The sequence below is a fragment of the Myotis nattereri genome (assembly GCF_964212035.1).
Source record: "Myotis nattereri genome assembly, chromosome: 13".
Taxonomy (NCBI): domain Eukaryota; kingdom Metazoa; phylum Chordata; class Mammalia; order Chiroptera; family Vespertilionidae; genus Myotis; species Myotis nattereri.
In genome coordinates, this window is record NC_138088.1 from 18213955 (window position 1) to 18240486 (window position 26532).

General features: G+C 40.3%; 1 protein-coding gene across 3 annotated transcripts in view; it reads left to right on the top strand.

Annotated features, from left to right (window-relative positions):
• The window catches only part of MICU1 (mitochondrial calcium uptake 1), a 168791-nt gene that overhangs the window by 98258 nt on the left and 44001 nt on the right, over window positions 1-26532 (top strand). The gene's annotated exons all lie outside the window — the stretch shown is intronic.

Below are 26532 nucleotides of genomic sequence, written 5' to 3' on the forward strand. Positions count from 1 at the left end.
AGCCACTTCCAAAGAGAAAGAGACACTTGGGGGATATCAAGGGCATTCATGCTGGAAACTTTATTCTTGAGAAGTTCTAGCTTCATTTCTGCTACAGTTGGAACTTCCAGAGGGAGGAGAGAGGCTGAGGTCTTGCACAATACATTTTTGGGCCTGCTCAGATCCAAGCCCTCACCCTCCCACCCCAACCTTGGCAGTAGAATACACTTAACCTAAAGCAGTATTAGGAGTTGAGGAAAACCTGGTGGGATGAGCATGTATGTGAAATATGTATTTCTCTGTTTGACCCTGTGGCTCCATCTTATTCTATCTTTATGATGGTGATGCAACTGAATGCCTCTCAGGGAGAAAGAGGACTGGGTTTAGTAAAAATAATTATTTGTGTAATTAAAGTTTATTTGAGCACACACACAATAAAAGTAATGGATTTCTACAACTCAGCCTCCTTGAGCACCTTTAATAAGTGATATACATATATACAAAAATCAGATTTTACGTATGCATGAGAAACTCCCACATGATAATGAAAGACCCGGAGAAGTAGCTAGGCCTAAGTGTTTATCTGCTGGGTTAAACAAAGAAGGGTGACCTGCCTTTATGAAGTTTGCATTCTTATCACCAGAGAAAGTGAGTCTAAGTTGAGAGAAATCTGTAAAACGGACCTTGTTAAAATAATTCTTACCATCCTTTAGTCTCCCTATATATGTTAGCTATTTTTCTACAGTTGCTATTCTTTGTCTCTTTCCTGCTGGTAGAGGGAGGACATCTTTCACACAGGAATTTTACTCCTGCTTTCAATTTTGAGTTGTTATGAGGCTCAAAACCTCTCTTACAATGAATAATCACCAACCTCACAGTAATATCTTTAATATCTCAGGATAATTTTTAAATTTTCACAATTTTCACTACTGATTCTCTAGTTGTGATAAGAGATAACACAGTATAGGCAGAGTTGGTATGTATTAGAATTCTAAACATATGCCTTAGCCCCTGGTGTGCATACCTGGAGTGGTCTTCTTTGGAAACGTTATAATCTGGGAATGTAAATTATTTAACTTATTGATTATGCAATTACAATTTAACACAGAGTATAGATCCATAAAATGTAGTTAGAGAATAAAACACAAACTAGAATAGTACTTTAAACAACAATTCAGGGTCATTCAGAGCATGGAGCAGATGCCACAATCTAGCCTAACATTCATTCCTAGACATACAAGTGGGAGTCTCAAGAGACAGAGCCTGAGGCTTTTGTCTTTCACCCTGAAATGCTATCCAGATGAAAGCCCACTGTAGGTTGTATAGATTGCCAATTTGGTAGAATATTATAAAGCAGATCCAGGATTTCACACATATGTACCTTCACATAGCCTACACCTAAATGCAGAAGAAAAGAGATTTACTAGACAGCCATATCTAAAATACTTATTCTAGAAAGCTATTGGCTTAGCATCATCTGTAGGCTTTGGGCCAAGATGTACTGGGACTGTTATTGTTTGCCAGTCAGCAATTCCTCGTGTAATGGAGTCAATTGACTCTTTTGTGAAAGAACACAGCCTAACATGTAATAAATATTCTATAAATGTTTATTAATCCTGAATTTGTTCCATAATAGCACAAGTCCAGTGAATAAGTGGCTCCTTATCAATAAAACCTATTATGTCTTCCCAACTAGATTTTTAATTTTTTGAGAAAGTGTGAATAGCAAAAAGAGCATAGATTTTGATATTCTCATAATGAGACCTTGATTAAAATTTTATTTCCACCACTTACTGGCAATGTGACATTTGATGAGCTATTTATTCTCTTAGAGCCTACCTCCTCAGGACAATGTTTAAGTGAGATGGTGTTTCTTACTGGCTGGATTATGTTCCCCCAGAATTCTTATGTTGAAACCCTTAACTCCCGGTACCTCAGAATGTGACTATACTTGGAGACAGACCTTTAAAGAAGTGGTTAAGTTAAAATGAGGCCTTTAGAGTAGGCCCTAATCCAATCCTACTGGTGTCCTTATAAGAAGAGGAAATTTGGACTCACACAGGGAGACACCAGGGGTGAGCATGCACAGAGGGAGAACTATGTGAGGAGACAGCAGGAGGGCAGCCAACTGCAAGCCAAGAAGAGAGGCCTCAGAGGAAACCAACCCTGCTGGCACCTTAAACTTCTAGCTGCCAGAACTGTGAAAAAAACAAATTGCTATTAAGTCACCCATTTGGTGGTAGGCAGCCATAGCAAACTAATATGCCACCGGGCATATACTATGCCTTTAATAAGTATTCATTCACCTATTCTTGTATACCCTCTGCCATTTAGTGTGGTAGTTGGCATATAGTGGGCACTTAAACAGGTCTTTTCAGATAAATGACCAAAAAGCCTTACTTTCATTTTGAAAATAGTTTTCTCAAAAGACATCTGGAAAATGGAGCAATTTTTGTTTTTATGAAACATTTTTAATTTTACTTTTCAAAGTTTAGGTAATTTCTCCCCTCATTAAATGTGAATTATGTTATCATCACAGCCTAAAGGAAATTAGAAATGATTACTATTAGCTTTCATATGGGTTTTATAATTTCACCATTCTTTCTATTTCTTACTGGTCTTATTTCTTTACTTACCTACTTTAAAATTTTAAATCAAGGAGATTTATAGTTTCATTTAGTTATTTTTTTTTTCTCACCACAGTAGCTTTGAGAGTGAAAAGAATACCATTTATCTGTCAAATTTAATTTCCAGATGAGTCAGGAAAGAGGGAAATGTCCATGAACATATTTATTGAATGCCTACTACGAGCCAGGCAATTTACATATATTATATTCCTTCTTTGTTTTAATTCCAGCTGTTGGTTTTATACCCATGTCACAGCTGTAGAAACTGAAACTCAGAAAGATAAAGTCACAGAGCTATTAAATGGTTGAGTCCAGATTCCAACTTCAGTCTGTCAGAATGAACTATTTTCTATTCTTTATCTAATTACTAGTGACCCAGTGCATGGATTTGTGCACATTGAAAGGAAATTAATTAGAAGGTAGCCAGCAAGGTGGGATTGGGCAAGACAGGCCAGACATGCCCTGGAGCCAATCTCCTACAGTCCCTCCCCAGCATCTGTGGAGTGAGCAGGGTCCCTCCAGCAGGTGGGGCCCCTTGGCCTGGCCTGCAGGGATCCGGCCGAAATTGGCTCTCCGACATCCCCCTAGGGGTCCCGAGTGGGAGAGGGCACTATGTAAAGTTATTGTCGTACAGGGTGTGGAACGCAAAGGCAAGTATGCAGTAAACCAGATTCGGGGTGACAGTGCCCCAGCAACAACATAGCCGATGGCTGAAGGTGGAATTGCACAGCTCCATGAGGAATCTGGCTCCCTCCTCTCTGGTTTCGGGGTGTGTCACCTGAGAACCTCCACTGCCAAGTCACTGCAGCTCAGCTCCTGGGTTGAGCATCTGCCCCCTGGTGGTCAGTGCATGTCATAGTGACCAGTTGGATGGTAGGAGGGACACAACATATTAGCCATATATATATATATATATATATATATATATATATATATATATATATATACTAATAAAAGAGGAACATGGTAATTGGCGTACGACCGCTACCCTTCCCATTGGCTAATCCCCCTGTCACTCACAGAGTAGGGCCGAGATATGCAAATTAACTGGCAGCCAAGATGGCGGCCGGCAGCCAGGCAGCGGATGCGAACAGAGAGGCTTGCTTGCTTCAGTGACGGAGAACTCCAACGTTCCCCGCCTGACTTGCCGGCCTCTCAGCTGCAACTCTCAGCAACTATGTTGCGAATAAAGAAGCTAAAAAAACCCCCAGAAACCTGCTTTACTCAGCGGGGCTTCAGCCAGCCGGACTGCAACATTGTATCAAATACAGACGGTAAACAAAGGCCAGAAACCTGTTTTCAGCAGCTGAGGCCTCAGAGCTAAAGCTGGCCCAGAATAAAAAAGAAAAAGAAAGAAAAAAAGGAGCAGTTGGGAGCTTCAGTCCCAGCCTGAAAATAGCTCTCAGCCCCTCAGCCAGACTGGCCAGGCACCCCAGTGGGGACCCCCACCCTGAAGGGTGTGTGACCAGCTGCAAACAGCCATCATCCCCACACCCAGACTGGCCAGGCACCCCAGTGGGGACCCCCACCCTGATCCAGGACACCCCTCAGGGCAAACCAGCCGGCCCCCACCCATGCACCAGGCCTCTACCCTATATATTAAAAGGGTAATATGCCTCCCAGCACCGGGATCAGCGTGACAGGGGGCAGCGCCCAAACCCCCTGATCGCCCTGCAGCTCTGTGTGTGACAGGGGGCGGGGCCCCAGCCCCCCTGCCCCCCACGGGCCCTGCTCTGTGTGTGACGGGGTAGAGCCATAACCTCCCCATTGGCCCTGCCCTGGGTATGAGAGTGGCGGCGCCCCAACCACCTGATCGGCCCTGCTCTGTGGGTGTTAGAGGGTGGCGCCCCAACCCCCCCCCCACAGGCCCTGCTCTGTGGGTGATAGAGGGCGGCGCCCCAACCCCCTGATCCGCCCTGCCCTGAGTGTGACAGGGGGCGGTGCCCCAACTCCCCCATTGGCCCTACTCTGTGAGTGACAAGGGGGAGCTCCTCAACCCCCTGATCGGCCCTGCTCTGTGCATGACAGGGGGTAGCTCCCCAACCCCCTGATTGACCCTGCTCTGTGCATGACAGGGTATGGAGCCCCAACCCCCCGATGGGCCCTGCTCTGTGTGTGACAGGGGGTGGTGCCGCAACCTCCCCATCGACCCTGCCTTGAGTGTGATGGGGGGCGGTGCCCCAACCCCCCAATCGGCCCTACCCTGAGCGTGACGGAGGGTGGCATCGCAACCCCCCAATCTGCCCTGCTCTGTGCATGACAGGGGAAGGCACCCCAACTCCCCAATCGGCCCTGCTCTGAGCCCGACCAGGGGCTGCACCTAGGGATTGGGCCTGCCTTCTGCCACCCGGGAGTAGGCCTAAGCCAGCAGGTCGTTATCTCCCGAGGGGTCCCAGAATGCAAGAGGGCACAGGCTGGTCTGAGGGACCCCCCCCCCCTTCCCCACCAAGTGCACAAATTTTTGTGCACCGGGCCTCTAGTATATATATGTGTGTGTGTGTGTGTGTGTGTGAATAATATATATTATTACTTTTAGTCTGAGATGAGATTTCTGTTTGTTACTTATTTGGAACTCTAAAGAAAACTAAAATGTTCTGAAATTTAGGAACAGAAAAAGACCAAATTTCTTGAATATCAATAGACTTCTTCAACACCATTGTTTCTACTTAGTTTGTTCCTCAACTTAAGTGTTATGACTAAGAAGAAATATACTATTTTTTTGTGTTTAAAGGATACCTAAACCAGCCATTTCTTTTCATGAGAATCATTAGCTTGTTAGCTTTATAAAAATGTTTTAATGCTCTTAATTCTGGTTAGATTTGTTTTATTCTACCCTTAATTCTCTATTTGGGAACTCAGAAAACATAAGTTTGAAGGAATGACTTAAGAATACACAGTTGTTTTTTAGAAAATATATCTTGAAGTTATTAAAAACTCCATCTAAGTCTACAAGAACTTGAGTTGAGTTCCTTGGAGATAGGTGCCTTCTCTAATTCTAGTTAATATATTCATCGGTTTCCTGAGGACTGCCACAGTAAGATGTCAGTCAAAAATGAAAGGTAATTGAGAACTCTTTGAAAGATTATGATTAATTTTAATTTGGGGGGAGGGGAAGTGACAAAAATGTCATTATGTCAAAGAAAAGCAAAAACTAATTTATACAAGAATGAAGAAGCCAACTCTAGAATACAAAACAAGGAAACTAAAATAGTATCATCTAACAGAATTCTAGTCTGCAGCATGATTTTTTAATAAGTTTTGGGATTCATATGCTTATTGCATAACCAGATTATCACATTTTAAAAAGGCGTGACTATCAATTATCTGAAGGCAAATTAGATATAATTCAAAGGATAACATGGATAGTCGCCCAGTCTTCAAGAAAAAAATATTAAAATTAAATAGATTTGTTCAGTCAGGAAGAAAGGTAAAAGGGAGACATAAAGAACTATGCTAATTATTCTCATCTGTCAGTAAGAGTAGAGCAAAAAAATAAAAGGATTAATATAAGTTAAATATTAAGGAACTTTAAAAATATTATAACTACATGATTAAAGTGCCTATGGAGGCTAGGCTAGTGTGGCACAGGGGTGGAGCTTCAACCTTTGAACCAGCAGGTCACAGTTTGATTCCTGGTCAGGGCACATGCCCGGGTTGCCGCTCGTTCCCCAGGATGGGGCAAGCAGGAGGCAGCCGATCTCTGATTCTATCATCATTGATGTTTCTCTCTCTCTCTCTCTTCCTCTCTGAAATCAATAAAAATATATATTTCAAAGGTGCCTATGGATATTCCAGAATCACCTACACTTTACATCATTAAGCTGACATCTTTGTGCTCATCTCTTTGAAGTCCTTAAAGTAGAATTAGATTTTTTCCTGATGCAAAGGACCATATTGAGAAACAACCTCAGCACTTTTTCTGGCTAAAAGATTGTGGGAAAGGAGACCAGAAGACAAGTTTCCATCATTTCTGGAACTTGAACACTCTTGGCAAAACAGATTTCTTTTTATTTTAATAGCCAATTTGATTTTTTTTGAACTGGGAAACCGATTCATATGTAAACTCAAAGAAGAGTGTTGATTCTTGATTTAATTAAATTTGCAAAGCAAAACTGAAAATGTTCAAGGGGGTTTCCTTTTGTTTATTTTTGCACTTTTGCCTCTACAAAGCAGAACATGTATAGTGATAAATCTATAGTGCTTTATTCCACCTTTATATGTTTTCAGCTTGAATTTCCAAAAATCATTAAAAGGGTACCAAAGAATACTTGTCTCTTTTAAGTATTTATAACTTAAAGGAGCCAAGTATATATATTTAAAGCTGTAAAAAAAACTCTTTTTAATCATTGATGTTTCTATCTCTCCCTCTCCCTTCTGCTCTGAAATCAATAAAAATATTTTTTAAAAATAAATAAATACAAACATATAAAAATAGTAGAATAAAAATTTTAATTTCTTCAAGAAGTCTTTATGTCAGTCACCAATGACTTGATGTCAGTATTTTTACAGCTAATTATATTTTCTCTCTGTACCACACATTGTGAGTTAAGTCTAGTATCTTGCCCTGATGAGAACAAGTTAGCTCTCAAGATGAGTTAGTTTAACAAGGAGATATGTAAAATCCAAAGACAAACTCTGATTTAATTTCTTTCAAATTCCTTTATACCCTCTAGCTCAAGTTTGCTGTCATTTGTGGCTTAGAGGGTCTCTGACTGTAGAATGAGACTGAAAATACTGTGTATGGTAGAATTTCCATGGTTATAGAAAGCTCTTTTTTAAAAAAATTAAATATTTATTGTTCCTTTTATTACAGTTGTTCCTCTTTTTTCCCCCCATAGCTCCCCTCCACCCGGTTCCCACCCCACCCTCTGCCCTTACCTCCCCCCACTGTCCTCATCCATAGGTGTACGATTATTGTCCAGTCTCTACCTGCACCCCCCACACCCCTTTCCCCCCGAGAATTGTCAGTTCACTCCCTTTCTATGCCCCTGATTCTATTATAATCACCAGTTTATTCTGTTCATCAGATTTTTTATTCACTTGATTTTTAGATTCACTTGTTGATAGATGTGTATTTGTTATTCATAATTTTTATCTTTACCTTTTTCTTCTTCCTCTTCTTAAAGGATACCTTTCAGCATTTCATATAATACTGGTTTGGTGGTGATGAACTCCTTTAGCTTTTTCTTATCTGTGAAGCTCTTTATCTGACCTTCAATTCTGAATGATAGCTTTGCTGGATAAAGTAATCTTGGTTGTACGTTCTTGCTATTCATCACTTTGAATATTTCCTGCCACTCCCTTCTGGCCTGCATAGTTTCTGTTGAGAAATAAGCTGACAATCATATGGGTACTCCCTTGTAGGTAACTGACTGTTTTTCTCTTGATGCTTTTAAGATTTTCTCTTTGTCTTTTGCTCTTGGCATTTTAATTATGATGTGTCTTGGTGTGGTCCTCTTTGGATTCCTTTTGTTTGGGGTTCTCTGAACTTCCTGGACTTGTAAGTCTGTTTCTTTTATCAGGCAGGGGAAGTTTTCTGTCATTATTTCTTCACATAGGTTTTCAATATCTTGCTCTCTCTCTTCTTCTGACACCCCATAATTCAGATGTTGGTTTGCTTGAAGTTGTCCCAGAGGCTCCTTACACTATCTTCATATTTTTGGATTCTTTTTTCTTTTTGCTTTTCTGGTTTGGTGTTTTTTACTTCTTCATATTTCAAATCTTTGACTTGATTCTTGCAATCCTCTAGTCTGCTATTGGAACTTTGCATAATATCCTTTATTTCAGTCAGTGTATGCTTAATTTCTATTTGGTCCTTTTTCATAACCTCAAGGGTCTCACTAGATTTATTGAGGGTCTCACTAAATTTATCGGCAGTTTCTAGAAAATTCTTGAAAAACTTTATAACCGTGGTTTTGAACTCTATATCCAGTAGTTTGCTTTCCTCCATTTTGTCATTTGTGACCTGTTGCTTTGTCTCCGCATTTTGGCTGCTTCCCTGTGTTGATAGGGTGGTTTTCTGTGCTAGGTGTCCTATAGGGTCTAGTAGCTCAGCCTCCCCAATTACCTGAGGTGGACACTCTTGGTGCACCCCTTTGTGGGCTTTGTGCACAGTCTTGTTGTAGTTAATCCTTTGATTGTAGTTGGTATCACTGGGAGGAATTGACCTCCAGGCCAATTGGCTGTAAGAATCAGCTGTGTCTATGGTGGGAGAACTTCTATGCTGGAGACACCCTTATGGGGCAAGATTTGCTTCAGTGGGGCTTTGGTGCTCACTGAGTCTGCCCCCTGAGTGTGTCCCTTATGGATCTGAGGAGTTGTAATCTGGATGGTCCCACTCTGGGTACACTGGCTCTTGGATCGAAGGAGGTGCTAAATTAGCCTCTGCCTGAGGCTACCCAGGAGGAGCTACAAAGAGATCTGCAGATTCCTCTTCTTTGTTTGGGATTTGGAGGTGCCCAGATGAGGCCCAGCTATAAAGCAATGCAAGCTGCTGTGGTGCCTTGGGCCTTCTTTTGGATGTTTTGGGTCTCTCTGACCCAGCTGCAATTTGTTAGGTAATTTTAGATTGCAAAGGGCCAGGGCATTCATATGCAAAATCCTCTGGGCACAGCTTGGGTGGGGCGGGGTCTCAGGGAATTAACCGGGCGGAGCAAACAGCTATGGCTGATCCTCAGCTCTGCCCTAAGAGGCCCCGGGTCTCAGTGTCCCAGGGTAATCTCTACAAGCACCTCTGAGAGAAAGCCACTCTCGAGTTCTGCCCGCTGCCAGACAGTCCAGTTTCTCCCCGTATGAGTCTGGGTCCCCAGAGACTCACCCGGAACTGGAGTTCAGAGCAGTCGGGAGCTTAAGGCTCCCTCCCGATTGAAAAACACAACCGCGTCCTCAGTTGCCAGCCCTTTCCACGCGCGCCTCCTTACCTCTGCACTTTACTTCCGCAGCTCCTCTGAGTCTCAGTGTGCTTTTCTCCTTCCTTCTAGTTGTAGAATTTCCACTCAGCCAGCCTTCCTGTGGTTCTGGATGATGTCTGTTTTGTCTTTTAGTTGTATTTTTAAAGTGGTTGTGCGAGGCAGCAATTTCAGGTGTTTACCTATGCCACCACCTTGGTTTCTCCTAGAAAGTTCTTTTGATGTTGTCGATGCAACCTTGGTAATGATCCTGTAAAAAATATCAAAACAGCGCTTTTTTGTTTCATATCTTTTGAAGAATGAAGGAAAGAGTTTTGAGTAATAACATTGTTACTCAAAATATTGATGTTGGCATGGTTTTTATTTTATTTTTTTAAAGAATAATTTATTGATTTTTAGAGAGAAAGGAAGGGAGAAGAAAGAAACACACACCAGAATATTTAACAGAAAATATAGTTTAATACAATACAGTAAAGTGAAAAGTATTATGGACAAAGATGATTGTGGATTTATAGTTCAGTTTTTACTGTACTCTTCTAGCTACAGCAGTCTGTGAATGTAGACCTCTAGTAGCATCAAGTGTTTTAATGTTTGAGTACGTAAATCATAATAAAAAATACTAGCCAACATTTCTTGTGAGTTTACCATGAGCCAGACACTATTCTAAGTGCTTTATGTACATTATTTCATTTAATCTTCATAATGCTAGGGGTTGGTATTATAATTATCCACATTTAATAAATGGGAGAACTGAGGCACAGGGAAGTTAAGTAACTTGCCTGTGCTCTCACACATAGTAAAGGAGCTGAGCTGTGATTCTAGGCAGGCTGCCTCTAGATCAGCCGTGGGCAAACTACGGCCCGCGGGCCGGATCCAGCTCGTTTGAAATGAATAAAACTATTGAAAAAAAAGACCATACCCTTTTATGTAATGATGTTTACTTTGAATTTATATTAGTTCACACAAACACTCCATCCATGCTTTTGTTCCAGCCCTCCGGTCCAGTTTAAGAACCCATTGTGGCCCTCGAGTCAAAAAGTTTGCCCACCCCTGCTCTAGATTCTACTTTTTTTTTTTTAATATATTTTATTGATTTTTCACAGAGAGGAAGGGAGAGAGATAGAGAGTCAGAAACATCGATGAGAGAGAAACATCAATCAGCCGCCTCCTGCACACCTCCCACTGGAGATGTGCCCGCAACTCAGATACATGCCCTTGACCAGAATCGAACCTGGGACCTTTCAGTCCGCAGGCCGACGCTCTATCCACTGAGCCAAACCGGTTTTGGCTAGATTCTACTCTTAACTATTAACTTACACTAGTTTTCCAGGAGTTGTGCTAAATACTTAAGGTATAAATATGAATAAAACATTGTCCCTGCTTCCAAGAAGCTTATGAAAGTGAGCTGAACAAACCAGAAATTCTTCTTGTACAGTGTTATAAGTACACTATAGGCCCAGTGCACGGATTCGTGCACCGATGGGGTCCCTCGGCCTAGCCTGCACCTTCTTGCAATCTGGGACCCCTTGAGGGATGTCGGACTGCCAGTTTCAGCCCGATCCCCACAGGCCAGGCTGAGAGACCCCACCAGTGCATAAATCTGTGCACTGGGCCTCTAGTATGCATATAAGATCTTTGGTTAATCTCTTCCCGCCCTCTCCCCTCCCCTCTTCCCTCTGAGATTCATCTGTCTGTTCCATGCCTGTGTGTTGAGTGTCTGTCTCCTGGTGGTCAGTGCACATCATGGCTACTGGTCAAACGGTCACTTAGACTTTTATATATATAGCCTACTAGAGATATTCAGATAGTATAATGAGAGTTTAAAAGGGGACGTGTAAATCAGTCTGCGAAGTAGAGGGCAAGAGGCTGCTCAGAGGAGTTTTCCCAGAGACAGCAATATTTGAGTCAGCTCTAACTCTGACATTCACTCTATCTAATGAATGAGGTGGTTAATTTTCCTTCACTTTTTGTTCTGGTTGGAGGGCAGATGAGAAGGGACAGGGGAGCTGTGAGTAACACTGGGAGAGGGTGACAGAGAAAATAACCTTTGTTCTCAGTGTGTCTGTCCCAAACCAGACTTAAGTTAATGTGTTTCCTAGGTGTTTTCATGTTGTTCTCAATTTTGGACCTGAAGAGTAGAGGGCAGGATAAGAGATGAGAAACTCCCTAGAATTCTCTTAAGAGTTAGCTGTGTCTATAGACAGATTAAATTTGGCCTCTCCGTCAGACTTAGAATAAAGGTTAATAAATAAATGATATCTAGGATATCTGAGCCTACTTTTCATTGTTGTCCCTCTTGTAGCCACCTTTGGCTAAAGATGCCTTTCAGAATTATGGTTTGTGGAATTTATGGACATTTTACAATAAAGAAAGGGGGCTTTAAAGAATGACAATTGTGCTAATGAGTGGAAAGAGGCTTGCTTGTCTTTTTTTTTTCTTTTCCCCCCTTCTTTTAAGTGATTTAGCCTCAACTAACTCTGGTAGACCTATTTTTTCTTTTTCTTTCTCAGAAAAAAAGACTTTAAAAATATCTTTAGCATCTAGCCTGCATACAGCCTTAGGAATCTAGGGAGTCTAGACAGTGTCTTAGGAATCAGAGCCAGCTTTGCACTAATTTGTGAATAAATAATGCATTACAGCCTGTAGAATTCAGACTCTGGGCAGATGTACTTTAGAGGGTCATATATCAAGTTATTATCCTATGAATTTAGTTAACAGCACAGTAATGATTTTTTGTCAAGTCTCTCATTTCTCGTTATTTTTCTTATAATAATAGAATGCCTTTTCTCTCTTCCCACCCACATTCTCACTGTTTGTTTTATATTAGCCTGCCTCAACATTAGCATAAATGTTTTTTTCTTATTTAAGCTATTTTAACTAATGAAATATAAACCACTTCAATAAATTTTTTGCATTAAAAAAGACTTTAAAAAAAGTGATGCCAAAAAATTTGGGGGGTGCCCCTTTTTTTCATCAGTCTTTCCTTAAGATCTGGTAGCCTATCTACCTAGCAGAAAAATAAAAGCCAAAAGTGTAAAACTTAATCACTTTTTTGACTGATAAATTAAAATTATTGAGTGTTTAAGTATGTGCCAAGCATGTGTTAGACACTAAATATACAAAAGCAAGTAGACCCTGGCTCCTGGACTTAAGGCATTATGGTCAGACTGAGAAGTTGGACAGTTATTGCAGTACAGAAAGAAAAGTACAGTGATGGAGGTGTGCACAGAACAGGTACACAATAAATATTTGTTCAACGAATAATCAGTATGCAATACTGTTATTTGAATTTTTTAAAAATCTACCTGAATTTTAATTTTACTTCTTTGGCCCTGAAAGCTTTAATCTCTGTGTGAGCAATTGAGATAATAGCTACCTCACAGACTTACAAGGAGGACTTTCTAAGGTAGGAAACGCAGTGCCTGGCACCCGTCATGCACTCCAGGAGGGTTTGCTCCTTCGTTCATACATGATCACCCATTTGTGGTTTCGTCGCCCTGCATTGGACTGCTGCACAGAGCACCTTCCCAGAGAGGTTGGTGTCGCCTGCACTTGTTTCATTATCAGAAGAGGAGGTAAGGGGAGAATCAGGGACCTGTGCTTCCTGACATCTCTATCCAGTGACCCATCTTGATGTTTTTGGCAGCTTTGAAGCCTTTAATGTTCGAAAGGCTTCCAGAATATTGCCACCCTTACAGTCATTATGTTGATTAACTTTTCAATCCCAAATCAGCGATTTCTAGCATATCCAAACTAGAAAAATAAGGGAGGTGTACTGAATTCATTGTGCTAGAAGATGTCGCTCAGTGAAATGTTTGATAATATTTTTCAAATTTCCATGTAGGTACATTTGTGAAGCGTGTTATCAGATATTAAGGAACTGAAGTAGTTTCCTTAACTATAGGATTGGCCACTTTCTCTTTATTCGACATTATATACAGAACCATTGGTGAAAAGTTACTGCTATCATAATTGCTAAGAATATCAATATACTATTCTTTTCCTTCTAATGTAAAAACACCTTTCTGTGCTATTAAGGTTGGCAGAGTGCAAACAAATTCTGGAAGCATCTCATTTGCTGTAGTGGAATGACCTTACCTTCTGGTGGCTTTTATTGTTGTGGTGATAATTGTTTCTCTCTCTGTCTAACAAAATGACACTAGGGATAAATCAATGTTAATAGGGTTAACTTAACAGTTGCTCCTGTCCAAGTTAATGTGTCTTATGCTGTGCCTCCAGCTCTGCTATTGGTGTTGCTACCACAGCTAGAAAGATCCCAGCTCAGGCGCTAGTGGTTCTTCATAGTAGGAGGATAGTTTCTAACCCATTCCCTCCAAATCTGGAGCATTGCAACTCTGTATTGGTTAGCTATTACTGCATAAGAAATTACCCCAAAGCTTAGCAACTTAAAACAACAGCATTTATTATAGCACACCGTTCCTAAAGGACAGGAATCCAGGAGCAGCCTAGCTAGGTGGTGCTGGCTCTCTCGTGAGGCTGTAGTCATGAGGTCAGCCAGCGCCGCAGTCCTCTCAAAGCCTGGCCGAGCTGGCGGGTCCTCTGCACAGCTCACTCATGTGGCTGTGAGCAGGAGGAGTTGATCTCACCCTATACACCTCTTCACAGGACTCTCATGAGATGCCAACTGCCTTCCTGTGCAGCAAGTGATCCAAGAGAGAATGTGTCACCCTGTCTTTTATAACCTAACCTTAGAAGTGATACCCCATCACTTCTGCCATATTCTTCTGGTCGCACATGGCCAGTCCTGGCCCACTGTGGGAGGGACTGCACGAGAGTGTGAATATTGGGAGATTGGGGACATTGGGGGCTGTCTGTATAAGGGTGCCCACCACCTTCACCGGGTGTAAGAGTAATCTTTGGAGGGCTGTTTCAAGAATAGTTCCAGTGACATGCTATCCCCTGTTATGCTGTCTCATGGACCAGCACCATCCCTCCCTTTCCCAGACATTGTTTCACTGTAGAAGACGTCCCACCACTTTATCTTTCTGCCCTGTGGTGATTTTATTTCAGATGCCTCGTTGCCTTTCTGTGGCACCTGGCACTTCTAGAGTCACCACAGCCCTCCCCACATGTTTCATTAGCTTCTGATCTAGTGATTAGAGAGTTCAGCCTCCTTCCCTTCTTCCCAGAAGACACTTGCTTCCTAACAGTATTCAAGGCACTGTGTGTCAGTAGCTTCTCTCTGCCTTCTCAGTCACCCAGCCGCACACTCTTATGATTCAAACTCTGCAGTCCATTGTGTCCCCAGAGAAGTGTGCCAACTCTTCCGCTTTTGAACTGAATGAGGAAGACTCTTCTAAATCTCTAGGATTTAATTTATTTTTTTCCAGTGTGTGAGCCTTAGTTCCTTTTCTGTGATGTATCATGGTTTATTGCTCCCAGTAGTGACAGAAGTATTGGACATTTTAAACAGGTGTCATGTTATATCCAAAACATTGTGGTATGTCTTAGTTTCCAAACTTATAATTTGTTCTATCAATTTAAGGGAAATGTTTGTTAAGATCACTTTGAAATTCAGTACCCTTTATGAATGAGTTTGTAGGTTTTTTTCTGTGATATTTTGTAATCAACTTGGCAAATTCCCACTGTGACATAACAATAATGTGTTAAAAACCTAACAGGTTACTTTTTTATTCAAGATTTATGGACTTCACTCTCAGAGATACATTCACTATAAACACTTGAATAGTATATCACTTAGTGATGCCTTCTTGGTGTTTGAAAATTTTAATTTCTTTGGTTTAATGAACTTTGAACTTTTAAGCAGAAAGTAACTACTATTTGGTTATCCTCTTACATAATTTCCAATTTTTCACTTAGATGTGAACTCTTACCGTACCCATCAGTGATATTAACTAAAGAAATGGGAACAAACTGTTGTACATCAGGAATTCCCTTGTCCGCTTAAATTAAATAGGCTTCCCAGAGAACTCCTAGCATTTCTTCTTTTTTTGAAGTTTTTTCTTTTTTTAAATATGTTTTGATTGATTTCACAGAGAGGAATGGAGAGAGATATAGAAACATCAGTGAGAGAGAACCATTGATCAGCTGCCTCCTGCACACCCCCTACTAGGGATTGAGCCCAAAACCTAGGCATGTGCCCTGACCAGAAATCCAACTGTAACCTCCTGGTTCATGGGTTAACGCTCAACCACTGAGCCATACTGGCGGGGCACTCCTAGTATTTCTTGTTAAGTGAATGTGTATCAGGCTGAATATGACTAAGACTAGTTTTTAAAGTTGCATCTAAATCATTCCTTATATAAGTTGGTTTACTGATTTTTGTCTTATTTTGGCTTCAAAGAGGGCTTTTTTTCTTCTCAGTCAGGAAAGGTTAATTAAACTTTCCTGATATAAGATCTCCACAGACTGTCTTAAAGGGTATTGTCGCATATTCTTGTGCTAACTGTGGATTTGAATTAAGATTTATTGCTTACTTTTAATATGTATCTTTATTCTCTGATAGGGTTATGGTAGCTTGGGGAACAATCTTTTTGGTTTTCCTCACTTGTGAGTATGAGTAACCTCAAATGTGATGTTAATGTGTTTTTGCATTCCATTTGTGCCAAAACAAAGTAATAAGTTGTGCAGTTGGTTGATCCGATAAGTATACAAAGTCCATTTATTTGAACATGTAATCATTAGCTCACCAAAGCTAATCAGACTTTATAAACACTTTGTCAACTGTGCCCAGGAGCCTGTTCTGCCTAGTGAACATAATTAATTTCAAACTGACACAATGGGGCATCACCTTCCATTCCTTTTTAAACCTAGTTATAGAGGCCATTCAAAAGATTCCCCTTCTCACTCAGGTTTTTCAGAAGTCATCACGTCTGTCTGCCAAAGGGCTTGGCAGAGCAGATCATCAGGGCAGAGTAAAAGCAATGTGATTTTAACAAATGATTATTGCTAGGCTATAATTTGTATATGTCAACCCTAGTTACTAGATAGCTTCAAGTATTTGAAATACCTGCCTCTATCTGCCAATATTTGCTGGTAAATATGTGACAGAAGTATGTGCAATATTCCTCACTATGTTAACCATGGTGGCATAATTTTAGTGTTGGCTGTGATCTAAAATACTGATTAACTTCTCTTTGCCTCCATGCTGGAAACTGATAATATGACCTTGTGTTTATGTGGCAGACTTCTCTGGTATTGCAAAGGCATCGACAGCATATAACCTCTCTAGATAATTTGAGGTTATTGTTGCCTCTGAGCTGCATTACAGCCAGAGGGGAAGAGATGGGTATTTGAATTGTAATAAAGAGATAGAAATGAAAATGAACAACTAATATTAATGTCTTTGATGTTACATCTAGTTCTTTAAATCAAATTCTTTAAAAGTAGAGAATCTATCTGTACGTCTTTGGGAGCTACCGGAGATTATGGGAGCAGCTTTCCTAATAGTTGCCCTGTCTTGTTACCTTGTATTGGCCATTCACATTGATAGCCGGTGTTGCAAGTCTCCCAGGACCCCAAGAAGTGAAGATATTAAAAGCAATTTAAAGATTTAAGGAAGTGTAATTTCAAACATAAAAGCACTTTTATGTTTGACTTTCATTTCAGTAAAGGCTTAGGGTTAGTAGTGAGAAAGCCTAGCAGCCGCAGGTTTTGAAGTAGCTAGAGTCACATTCAGAGAAATGTATGTGAAGCAGAAAAGCACCTGTTAGGCACAAATATCTTCATCACACCCATTCCCACAATTGTCATTGTCAGTAACATCTCCTCTGACCACTTCCGCCAGCTCTACCATCACTCTAGTCCAGTGGTCGGTAAACTGTGACTCGCGAGCCACATGCGGCTCTTTGGCCCCTTGAGTGTGGCTCCTCCATAAAATACCACGTGTGGGCACACATACATTGCGATTGAAACTTCATGGCCCACGTGCAGAAGTCGGTTTTCAGCCTGGGCGAGTCTATATTGAAGAAGTGGCATTAGAAGAAGTGGGGGTACGATCACTGAGGTCGACCCCTCAGATTGAGGATGTTTTTAGCAAAGGCCAGCTTAGGAGTACCCTAATTATGTTAATAACAATGTACCTACCTATATAGTTTAAGTTTAAAAAATTTGGCTCTCAAAAGAAATTTCAGTCATTGTACTGTTGATATTTGGCTCTGTTGACTAATGAGTTTGCCGACCACTGCTCTAGACTAAACTATTTATCTTTTGCCTAGATTACTTTACTTGCCTCCTATCTAATCTTACTGTAACCACTCTTGCCTTCCTCACTGTTCTTAGATAAAGAACTAAACCCATACTCATAGGCTCTGTATCATTTCACCTCTGCCTCTTCCTTCAGATTCATCCCTTGCATAAGAGCCCTTGCACTACTGATCATTTGCCTGAAACACTTCTTCCTTTCTCTTCCTCTAGTGACCTCCTTCTTACCCCTCAAAGCTCAGTTAACCTCACTTAATCCAAGAAGCCTTCTCTGCCTCACCATCTCCCCTCCACAAATTAGACCACCGTTTAATGTTACAGATTTCCAAAGTACTCTGTAATTTTTCTTCAGATCACTTAATTATATAGCTATTGAGTTGTTTATTTAATACCTGTTCCCAAACACTCCTTGAGAACATTTGAGAGAGTATGTGGGGCTCATCATTTTTTTTTTTTTTATTGCCTGGCACAGTACCTGACATAAAACAGATACTCAGGAAATCATGTTGAATTAGTAACTACTTCATCAGCAGTAGACAAAAGCCTGATAAAGGCACACACATGCATATACCCTCTCTCTCTGGCATCATTATGGGTTAGTGTGTAGGCATCTGGTGGCATATCTACTCAACTTCCAACCCTCCCTCTTCTCCAGGATTTGTCCCATTCTACCTCTGAAACACAGGTGTGGCGCCTGGAAGCCATGTTTGTACTTTATGCCTCTCCCTTGCTTTCCCTCACATCACCCTTCCCTACCCCTCCCTTAGCCAATTAGATCAGGAGTGGACGTCCAACCCAGGATTAACCAATCAGAATTTCGCCATAGAAAATTTGAAATTTGGACTAGGGACAGTTGGTCTCTTCTTATAGTTAAATTATTTAACATGTAAACTCCAGAACTCCAGGATAACTATGTGTGCCCACCGTGTGTAGACCCATATAGCGCAGAAGAAGAAAGGCTGACAGAAAACAAGGACCAAAGCAGCTGCACAGAAATGCGAACACTGCCAACTTCCAGCCCTGGCTCTCAGTCCTTCCCCGCCATGAGCTGCCTTTGTCTCCTGGGATCCCTGAATTCCCCTATTGCTGAAGCTAGCTTGAGTTGGTTTCTATTATGTGCAGCCTTAATACAACTAGAAAATCTCAAAACATGCCCAGATTTTATGGAAGAACACCCTGTGATCACTGAACCCATATAGAACATGAAAGAATTTCAAGTGACTTTCAGGTGCCTTATAGAGGATTAGTTAGTTTAGACTCTTTTAAATAATTGCCATGTTGAAGAACCCATATGCTTACACATGAAACATCTAATTAGCTCTTTTTAAAAACTGAGAGGCCACTACATAATTGAAAAGTATCATCTGCGTCTCTTAAGTTGCAAAAAAAAAAAAAAAGAAAGAAAGAAAGAAAGAAATGAAATAAAATGAAAAACTAACGTTTAAGAAAAACAATCTTAATGAGCTTGGTGACTTAAAAATAAAATAAATAAATAAATAACCTCAATACTAAGTGATTTAACATATAATCTCCTCCCTGGTTTCTCTTTGGTGCTCTAATACACATAATTGGCCAGCCACGGACAGCTGAACTTATTGTTAATCTTGAATACTATAGAAATAGAAAGCATGTTCCCTTTCCGTCTGTTTTTCACCATTGTTGTTACAAAAATCTTAATGACTGTCTTCCATTTTTCTACTCTCAGGGGAAACATATATTTCCTTTCTTCCTTTTTTTTTTTTTTTTTAATAAAAGAAGGAAAGACGAATGATACTGACATGTGAGGTGGTCTTACCCACTAGGTAACTTTGTTTTCGCCTGCCTGTGTTTGGACTCATCATTTTCCCCACTTTCTGTATTAAAGCTTAAGGGGGCTGCATATTTCAAAACTGCAGTCTCCCAGTCTTTCCTGCATTTATCTTCTGCTTGTTAGTCAGCTTAACCTAAATTCAAATTTCTGTGTATTGTGTTTCACTCTCTAACTCTTCATTTTCTGTTCTAAAAAATTGGCAGTTTCCAACATAATTTTGAATGTATTGAAAAATATTAACCGGTTCCATAGTACCAATTGAGCATGAGCTCATTGCCTGGGCTAGTGGTGGGCAAACTATGGCTCGCAAGCCACATGCGGCTCTTTGGCCCCTAGAGTGTGGCTCTTCCACAAAATACCAACTTCTGCGCATGGGCCACGAAGTTTCAACCGCACTCTGCGTGCGCTTCCGCGCATGGTATTTTGTGGAAGAGCTACGCTGAAGGGGGCAAAGAGCTGCATGTGGCTCGCGAGCCGCAGTTTGCCAACCCTGGCCTGGGCAATGGCTTTCTGAATTGTCAGAAATAAAATAGGTGATAAGATTAAGTCAGTCAAAGAGGGGTCGGTCATTTGAAGTGAGATAAACTAAGATGTGAGGTCCAGATATAAAAAAATACATATTACCAATTTTAAAGTTAGTGCCCTCAAACTATATTTTTTAGTGTTTTCTAAATAAGGCAGACATTTGAGAATATGCAACTTCATGTTAGTTTTGTTTATTTGGGTAAAAATAGATATAAGCTTAATTGTTTTGTTGTTCTAGTACAGGGGTCCTCAAACTACGGCTCGCGGGCCACATGCAAATACAAATATTGTATTTGTTCTTGTTTTGTTTTTTTACTTCAAAATAAGATATGTGCAGTGTGCATAGGAATTTGTTCATAGTTTTTTTTAAAACTATAGTCCGGCCCTCCAACGGTCTGAGGGACAGTGAACTGGCCCCCTGTTTAAAAAGTTTGAGGACCCCTGTTCTAGTATCATAGACCTATGTTTCTCTTAGTTAATCTGTCTAGCTTTTACAGAATGTAGACAAAGGTGTCATGATAGATTCCTTGAACACGCTATTTGTCTAAGTGAGCCATAATTGACTTTTCAGATCTTCAACTTGTGACATTGTTTCTATAGAAAACATGGAGCAATAAGTATTTTTAATGATGCTGTCTTCTCTTGGGTATAAACTAATTGTGTAACATAATTACCTAACTACGTTATCTTTTTTTTAGGAATATGTATACTTACATGTTCTTAAAGTCAGCCTCTAGTCATGGACCTGTGGAATCATTCATTTGTAGAAACAATATTATGTGATTTTATAAAGACTAAATTATGTCAGGAATATGCATCTTATGCCACCATTCCTCTGACATGGAATAATTTTTTTTATTTGATTTTATTTCTTTCTTTTTTTAAATTGTTCATTGATTTTTAGAGAGAGAGGAAAGGAGGGAGGGAGGGAAGGAGGGAGGGAGGGAGAGAGAGAGAGAGAGAGAGAGAGAGAGAGAGAGAGAGAGAGAGAGAGAGAAAGAAACATCAATGATGATTGAGCTGGCAACCCTGGACATGTGTCCCGACTGGGAATCGAACTATGACCTCCTGGTTCATAGGTTGACACTCAGCCACTGAGCCACACCAGCTGGGCTCAGCCAACTATTTTCTTTTTTTATTATTATTATTATTAGTTAAGGTATTACAAATGTGTCCTCATCCCCCCCATTAACCCCCCAACCTCCCCCCCACACACACACTCATGCTCCCATCCCCCTGTTGTCCATGTCCATTGGTTTGGCTTATATACATGTATACAAGTCCTTCGGTTTATCTCTTCCCCTTACCCCCGCCCTCCCCTACTTTCCTTCTGGGGATTGATAGCCTGATCGCTGTTTCTCAGTCTTTGGGTCTGTCCCTTTTCATCAGTCTATGTTGTTCTCTATAATCCACAAATGAGTGAGATCATGTGGTATTTATCTTTCTCTGACTGGCTTATTTCACTTAGCATAATGCTCTCCAGTTCCATCCATGCTGTTGCAAAAGGCAAGAGTTCCTTTTTTTTTACCGCAGCATAGTATTCCATTGTGTATCTGTACCACAGTTTTCTAATCCACTCATCTGCTGATGGGCACTTAGGCTGTTTCCAAATCTTAGCTATGGTGAATTGTGCTGCTATGAACATAGGGGTGCATATATCCTTTCTAATTGGTGTTTCTGGTTTCTTGGGATATATTCCTAGTAGTGGGATCACTGGGTCAAATGGGAGTTCCATTTTTAGTCTTCTGAGGTAGCTCCATACTGTTCTCCACAGTGGCTGCACCAGTCTGCATTCCCACCAGCAGTGCAGAAGGGTTCCTTTTTCTCCACATCCTCTCCAACACTTGTTGTTTGTTGATTTGTTGATGATAGCCATTCTGACAGGTGTGAGATGATAACGCATTGTCGTTTTGATTTGCATCTCTCGTATAATTAGTGACTTTGAGCAGGTTTTCATATGTCTTTCGGCCTTCTGTATGTCCTCTTTCGAAAAGTGTCTATCTAGGTCCGTTGCCCATTTTTTTATTGGATTGTTTATCTTCCTTTTGTTAAGTTTCATGAGAACCCTGTAAATGTTGGAAATTAAACCCTTATCGGTGGTATCATTGGTAAATATGTTCTCCCATGTAGTGGGTCTTCTTGTTTTTTTTTGATGGTTTCCTTTGCTGTGCAAAAGCTTTTTATTTTGATGTGGTCCCATTTGTTTATTTTCTCTTTAGTTTCCATTGCCCTAGGAGCATTATCAGAGAAGAAATTTCTTCGGCATATGTTTGCGATTTCGCTGCCTGTGGATTCCTCTAGTATTTTTATGGTTTCCCATCTTACGTTTAAGTCTTTTATCCATTTTGAGTTTATTTTTGTGTATGGTCAGCCAACTATTAATTAGTTTAATCTTGAAATTATCCTGTATTGAATAATAAATGAAATTAGTTGCATTTACTTTTTCTGCTCTTCAAGTGTGAAAGTAGTATTCTGTAAGCAAAGACTTAGCAAGAACAATGATGAAAAGAAGAGTGAGAAATAGTAATTGAACTTAAGTAAGACTCACTAAGAATGGAATAATCAGTTGAGGCTTTTATCTTCTAGGAAGTGACAGCATGGTGGTAAAAGTATTATTATTATTACATTTATTGAATGTTAACTATGCACCAAACTGTGCTAATTTACACACACACACACACACACACACACACACACATTCTCAGTTAATCCTTTTAACACTTTGAAATTGTGAATATCATTTTCATTTTTTGGTGGAAAGATTTTGAAGCCTTAGAGTGAGTAAGCCACTTTCCTAGAGTCAGAGCCACAAGTAGAGGTTCAGGCCAGATTTCAGACCCAGGCCTTACTGTTTCTAAATCCCATGTTGTTGGTCACTTTAATGTATTACCTTCCATGGAATAAACCAAGATTTATCAAACCTTGAAACCTCTGTTCCAGTTCTAAAGTGTTTTTCCCTGACGCCCTCAATCAAATATACCCTGATTTGTATTACCATGTAATAAGTTCATGCATCTTATTATCTCCCTGGTTTTGACTATTAGACTGAAAAGTTAACCTTTTCCTGGTCTAACTAACTATAGTATTCATAGTCATGTCATTTAGTAACTTGATTTGATCATCAGCCTGAACTTTCTTAAAAACAATTTTTAAATGGAAAGTATCCTTGGATTTTAAGTAGAAAAGTCTAGCGGTTTAGTTTGGTCATCCATAATCCTACAGTCCCAGACTCTAATGGATTGTTTTGGCCCTAGATGAGGACACTGAACCATGTTGTCTCAATTCTAAATTATGAGCCTTTTTCCTTGGCTCACCAGTTAGCCAAAAGACAAACTTATTAGTGTTGACAGTGAAGATACATCTTTTATTTAGAGAGCAAAAAAATTCAGGCTCCAGGCAATTTGGCCTGATGCTCTCTGATGTCCCCTGCCAATTGAAGACAGAGATTCATATTCAAACTAGCGTGTATATGTCATGCCGACTGGATGGGTTTGCAGTAGAGACCTGCCCCTGTAATCGTTTTTCCTTTTGATGGACATAACAGACAGTTGCTCTGAGACTCCTGGTAATAGCAGCAGTGGCATGGCTAAGATCTCAAAAGCCAAATACTGTCAGGTTGAAAAATAAAGAGGTGTTCAGTAATCTCAAGGACTCGAATTGCACAGTTCAGAAACTAGTAAAATCCTATCAAGAAAATTACCATTTTGAAATACGTGTTAAGGGCAGGATTTACTCTGAGGGATAGACCGTCTCCAGAAAAGAAATTGTATAAAAAAGAATACATTTGTTGGAATATATTAACCTCAAAAGCCTTTAATAAATCAAGACCCACTTGCAGACACTGATTTTTTTTCCTTTTACTACTTTTCTAATCTTATCTTGACTTTTGTTTATAATTCTCTTTTTTCTTCTCTACCTGGCTTCCCATCTTCCTTAAATCATTTCCTCTAGATCAGTGATTTTCATCTTTTTCTTCGTCTCATGGCACACATAAACTGATTACTAAAATTCTGCAGCACACCAAAAAATGTTATATTTTTTTGCCGATCTGACCAAAAACTTAGGTATGATTTTGATTCTTTGACTCATTCACACCGAGTGACTATTGTTGTGTTGGCTGTTGTCATTTTTTTAATTTGACAATCTAAGGGAAAAGAGGTCAATGCCCCTGACTAAATAGTCAGGTATTGCATGTTTTAAAAATTCTTGAGGCATACCAGTTAAAAAATGCTGATTAGATATATGTGGACCATCTGTCCTTCCAAAAGACAATGTTTTCTCTCAGCAAGGGGCAGGGGTGGGAACGAGAAGCACAATATGGACAGAAAGCCAGGAAAAATCTTGCAGACAGTTTTTTGGCTCCTCTTCTCTGGCCCCCTGTGCCTGCCCTGCAGCTCCCTGGGGAACAACAGCGACAACAGCTTGTATCCATTTGAGAAAGTGGCAGGGCTGCGGAAGAGAAAATGCTAGGCTTCTCTTAGACACAGAAAAGCAATGCAAATGGTTAGTGGTGCACTGGAAGGGGGAGTTGCTGTGCCATAGTGTCAAATGGAATAGAGTCTCCTTCATTGCCATTGCAGTGGAACATAAAGAGGCTTTGTCAGTGTTCAACTACTTAAAATACAAACCAGTCATTTGAATTGTTTCCAAATATATAATTAGAAGCTTTCTGCATTGTGATAATTTTGTAATAGCATATGTCTTTCCCCAAAGACCCTCTCATGACCTTGGGGATCACATGCATACTGTGCTCCAGGAATACACCCACAGGCTACGGTACACCTTTCGTCTCGAGCCACGGGATGTCTAGCTATCACCCTTGAAAATTTTGCCCTAATGAAGGTCCTTGAAGCTCCCTAGCCTTTGTGTAGTAAGTCCTCAGTTAATAAATGTTGAGTGAATAGCACATTAGATCATTTTTCATTAGCAGTTTTGCGGATAAAGAGCTCTCTCTGCCATCCCAGCCATTTTGAAGACCTCAGAAATAAGGCAGTCTTGCCTCAAAAGAGCCTAAAAACCTAAAAGGAGAGATGCTGCCCCAAATCAAATTACAGCGGAGGTAGTAAACTTTGCAATGACCCACACTGCATGGAGCTGAATTTTATAGTCTTTTTTTTTATTGACTTTTTGAGAGAGAGAGAGAGAGAGAGAGAGAGAGAGAGAGAGAGAGAGAGAGAGAACATCCATTTGTTGTCCCACTTAATTATGCATTCATTGGTTGATTCTTGTACTTGCCCTAACTGGGAATTGAACCCACAACTTTGGCATATCGAGACGATGCTCTAATTAAGTGAACTAACTGGCCAGGGATGAATTTTATAGTCTTTAAGCCCTTTCAGGTTCCAACTACATCAAAATGATAACAACTTAACCCTAAGAGAAAAAGACATGTCTGAGTTTTCAAAGAATATTAGCAAAAATGCTAACTTGAGTATGGCATTGTTACATGAGCATCTCTACTGCAAATGATCTTTTCTGTCTTTGAAACATAATAGAGGTGCAATGTTGTGCCCCCTTGGAGAACAGAAGAATACAGGCCTTTGTTTCCGTAAGCCTTCAGTAAGCTGCTTCTGCTGCCAATGTTATAAACAAGCAACATTTCAACCTTGAGTCTATCTTGTGGAATAAAGCTTAAAACGCATCTAATTCAGATATATGGGATTTCTCCTCAGCTGTGACATCTCCAGATAAGGGTGAAATGAGTGCCCTAAATTGTTAGAGCCCAGCCTGGAGGGCGGGACCACAGCCTGGCTCCACTTACCTTAAAGAAGCCCATACAAGACTATGTATCTCCAGCTTTTGCCCGGTATCACATTTCACTAAAATCTGATTTAGACACTGTAGAAAGTATGCCCATTAGCAAAAAATTTTAGTCCTCCATTTTGTTTCAAGATGGTAAATTGAATCATAAATCAGACTTAAAATTGAATCCTGAAAACTTTTGGTGGTGTCAAAAATTAATCAGCTCTGCAGAAGTGATGCTATGACAAACTTGAAATATTGAGTGGCTGAGTTAAAAAAGAGGCTTTCACTTAATATTGATGGTATTGATTTCCTTGGAAATTGTTTTGCCTCTCACTTTAAATATGACTTAGCTTCCTGGTTGCATAAGTTTTTCCAACTGTTGTTCTATAGCAGGGGTCCTCAAACTACAGCCCGCGGGCCACATGCAAATACAAATATTGTATTTGTTCCCGTTTTGTTTTTTTACTTCAAAATAAGATATGTGCAGTGTGCATAGGAATTTGTTCATAGTTTTTTTTTAAACTGTAGTCCGGTCCTCCAACGGTCTGAGGGACAGTGAACTGGCCCCCTGTTTAAAAAGTTTGAGGACCCCTGCTCTATAGGATGAATATGTATTATTGCTTAGAAGGATGAAACGGTGTGATATTGAGATACAGTCCTTGGTTCCAGACAGAGCTGAATTTGAATCTCAGGACTTCATGTTACCTCAGTGTTCTCATCTGTAAAATGGAGCTGATAATATCTACTCCATAGG